The sequence below is a fragment of the Marmota marmota genome, unplaced genomic scaffold (assembly GCF_001458135.2).
Source record: "Marmota marmota marmota unplaced genomic scaffold, marMar, whole genome shotgun sequence".
In the NCBI taxonomy this organism is placed as follows: domain Eukaryota; kingdom Metazoa; phylum Chordata; class Mammalia; order Rodentia; family Sciuridae; genus Marmota; species Marmota marmota.
Genome location: NW_025999924.1, coordinates 6,647,750 through 6,652,063, shown reverse-complemented (window position 1 = coordinate 6,652,063; position 4,314 = coordinate 6,647,750). Strand labels below are relative to the sequence as shown.

The 4,314-nt window shown below is 35.2% G+C and overlaps 1 protein-coding gene across 1 annotated transcript in view; it reads right to left on the bottom strand.

Annotated features, from left to right (window-relative positions):
* The window catches only part of Il6st (interleukin 6 cytokine family signal transducer), a 108,187-nt gene extending 104,416 nt beyond the window's left edge, over positions 1–3,771 (bottom strand). The window contains exon 1 of the mRNA XM_048800030.1: positions 3,642–3,771. The gene's annotated coding sequence lies outside the window, so the exon portion shown is untranslated. The remainder of the gene's footprint in view (positions 1–3,641) is intronic.
* Between the last annotated feature and the right edge of the window lie 543 nt (positions 3,772–4,314).

Below are 4,314 nucleotides of genomic sequence, written 5' to 3'. Positions count from 1 at the left end.
ATATATATACACCGAACTATTTTAAAATTTTGAGCCCCAGGTAGTGGGTTAGAAGCTGATGAGACATTGTATAGAGCTTTTTGAATATAAGAAAACAGTTGAAATAACTCCATTTTCTATTCCATAGCAGGCATTGGCAGACTATGTCTTTGTGAGCCAAGTGGTACTTGTTTTTTCATATGATCATGAGCAAATAATAGTTCTTGTATTTTGTTTGATTAAAATTTGAGATAATTATAGATGCACACATGGTGATAAGAAATGGAAAAATAGATAAAGGATCCTTCATCAAAATTATCTCAGTCAATTTTAGTCTCTGTGAATTTCACTCTTCTAGGTACCTCATATGAGTGAATTGTACAATATTTTACCTTTCGTTTCATTTTTTTTCACTTATCATAATGTATTTAAGGTTCATTCAGGCTGGAATATGTATCAGGCTTTCATTCCTTTTTAAAGACCAAATAATATTCCATTGCATGCACTTACCATATTTTGTTTATCCATTGATGAGCATTGAGTTGTTTCTACCTTTTGGCTATTGTGAATATGCTGTCCTGAACAAACATAAAAATATGCTCTTTTTCAAGCATATAAAAATATGCAGTTCATCAAACATATGAAAAATATTTGTATATCAGTAGGCTGGGGAATGTGGCTCAGTGTTAGAGAGCTTGCCCAGCATGCATGAGACCCTTATTTTGATCCAAAGAAGAAGAAAGAGCAAGAAGAAGAAGAAGACAATATTTATGTATCAAAAGAATAAAAAGACAATTCACAGAATGGGAGAAAATATTTGTAAATCTGATAAGATTGATGTCCAGAAATATAAAGAATTCTTATAAACAAATAGAAACAAAATTATTTAAATATGCATAAATGATTTGAATAGACATTTCTCTAAAGAAATATTGATGATCAATAAGCACATGAAGAAAAATTCAACATAAATAATCATGTAAATCAAAAGCACAATAAAATACCACTTCCACATTTATTAGAATGACTATACCAAAAAGACAAAAAAATAAAGTATTAGCAAGGATGTAGAGAAGTTGGAATCCATGTGCACTGCTGGTGGGAATGTAAAATGGTGCAGCCATTCTGGAAAACAGTACTGTATTTCCTCAAAAAATGAAGCATAGAATTACCATATTATTCAGCAATAATTACCATAGTATTCAGCAATTGTACTTATTGGTATATAGCTAAAAGAACTGAAAACAGGGACTTAGTGATATTTGTATACCAATGTTCAGAACAGCATATTCATAGCAGCCAAATGGTGGAAACAACTCAAAGCTCAGCCTTAGAAGAATAACTAAACAAAATATGGTCTGTGCATATAATGGGACATCATTCAGCTTTTTTAAAAAATATTTTTTAGTTGTAGATGAACACAATATCTTTATTTATTTATTTATTTTTTTAATATTTATTTTTTAGTCTTCGGCGGACACAACATCTTTGTTTGTATGTGGTGCTGAGGATCGAACCCGGGCCGCACGCATGCCAGGCGAGCGCACTACCGCTTGAGCCACATCCCCAGCCCTATTTATTTATTTTTATGTGGTGCTGTGGCTCACATGTTAGAGGCAAGCGCTTTACTATTGAGCCACAACTCCAACCCCATCATTCAGCTTTTTAAAAGGAATAAAATCCTTCATCTCACACCAGTCAGAATGGCAATCATCAAGAATACAGACAACAATAAGTGTTAGCAAGGATGTGGGGGAGAAGGCACACTCATACATTGCTAGTAGGACTGCAAACTGGTGCAACCAATCTGGAAAGCAGTATGGAGATTCCTTAGAAAACTTGGAATGGAACCGCCATTTGACCCAGCTATCCCACTCCTCAGTCTATACCGAAAGGACTTAAAATCAGCTTACTATAGTAATGCAGCCACATCAATGTTTATAGCAGCTCAATTCACATTAGCTAAATTGTGGAACCAACCTAGGTGTCCTTCAATAGATGAATGGATAAAGAAACTATGGTTATTTTTATCCAATGGGATATTACTCATCATTAAAAGAGAATAAAATTATGGCATTTGCAGGTAAATGGATGGTGTTGGAGAATATCATGCTAAGCAAAGTAACCCAATCCCCAATAACCAAAGGCCGAATGCTCTCTCTGATAAGTGGATGTTGAACCATAATGGGGGAGGGGGTGGCATGGAGAAAATGGAAGAACTTTGATTGGGCAAAGGGGAGGGTGGAGTGGGGATGGGGCATAAGGGCAGGAAAGATGGTGGAATGAGATGGAAATCATTACCCTAGGTACATGTATGACTGCACATATGGTGTGATGCTACATCATGTACAACCAGAAAAATGAAAAGTTCTGCAGCAATTGTGTACAATGAATCAAAATGCATTCTGTCATACATACCTAATTAAGATAAATAAATAAATAAATTAAAAAAATTTAAACAAAGGAATAAAATCCTGATACATGTTATAGCCTGGATGAACTTTCATGCTAAGTGAAAAAAAACACACCAGAAACAAAAGGACAAATATTGTATGATTCTACTTACATGAGGCACCTAGGAGAGTCAATTTCACAGAGACTAAAAAGGGTTTAGGAATGGAGTGATGAGGAGTTATTTTTTAGTAGGTACAGAATTTCATTTTGAAAGAATGAAAAAGTTCTAGAGATGGATGTAAAAGTAAATGTAACTTAATGCCACTGAATTATAAACTTAAAAATGGTTAAAATCACAAATTCTATGTATACTTTACCACTATCAAAAAAAAGAATATAGAGAGACCCCATGTATTTTTTTACTATTTTCTCCAATGGTAGGTAACATCTTACAAAACTATACAACACAATATGCTAACATCAAATCTTATCCAGATTTACTCTGATTTTATGTGTATTCATTTGTGTGGTTTTTACATTTGTGAATGGTTGAAAGCAATAAAAGGAATATTTTGGTGATATCTGAAAATAATAGGAAGTTCAAATTCCAGTATTCATAAATGAAGTTTGGAGAATGGCCACACTCATTCATTGATGTATTATTGATGGCTACTTTTGTGTTGCAGTGAGAGAATAAAGTAGTTGTGATAGAGATTGTATGGCCTGCAAAGCATGAAATATTTATCATCTAGCCCTTTATAAAAAGTTTGTCGACTTTTGTTCCAGAGTAAATTCAGCTGCCAAGAAAGGGGTCATAAGTATAAAAAAAAAAAAACCTTAGGGGAAATGACTGGATAAAGTTTAACCTTAGGCAAATGAATCATAGTGAAAATGGCAAATTGTGGAGAGTGATATTTATATAACTCAAGTCAAAGCTAATTGGCCTTTTTGGGAACCTTAACTGTTTCTAAGGTATACATTCTTAGCTCGTTCTACCAGGATGAGTGTGGAGTATTTTTCTTTTGTTTCTCTTGCTTTTGGTCATTGTACCAGCAGATATGCTTTTGGTGTATGTAACAGAAAATGCAAATGAATAGTTTCAATGTAGAAATTTGTATTAACTCTCATTATCATGTTAGAAGAAAGGAAGCTCTTGCATTGATTAATCAATGGCTCAATGATGTAAGGCAGGACCCACATATTTTCTACTCTTCTGTTTTGCCATTTCTGCCTGCTCTGAGGCTCACCCTCTCATGTTCTAAACATACCTGCACTGGCTCCTCAGGTTCCAAGATGTGAAGAGGTGAAGAGGCCTATGTTTTCCTCATGTTCCATCAAACACGATGTGATGAAGACTCTTGCAGAAGTCTCCTAGCAGATTCCCTCTCTGGGTTGCTTCACATGTCTCTTATAGCCTGGTAAGGGCAGGTAGAATACCATGAATGGTCTAGATGAATCAAGATTCATCACCAGATGGGAAAGGGGCTGATGTCTCTGAAATACACAGTCATCTAATACTGAGCAAAACTGAAGATTTGTTAGCAAAATTTTCTTTGTGGGAGAAGGAAAGGAAGAAATAAATAGTGTCTGTCTTGGTCACAATTTGATGTCTGCAATCTCAGCTGTGGAGTTCACCAGTTTCACTAAGTACAGTGTCTAATAGTGAAGCAAATATATCCTTTAATGAGGAAACCTAAATGACTCGATTTCCCTTTCTTCATTCCTCCTCCCTTTTTTCCTCTAAAAACTAACAGTCAACTTGGTCTCTCCTCTACGGGCATAAGTGATGGAGAAAGAAGGCCTCAGATTTTGTGAGACTTTGTTCAGTGCTATGGTCTGAATGTATGTGTCCCTTACTCCCAAATAAACATGTGAAAATCCTAACTCCCTTTCTGGGCATGGTGATGCACACCTACAATCCCAGTTACTTAGGAAGAGAAG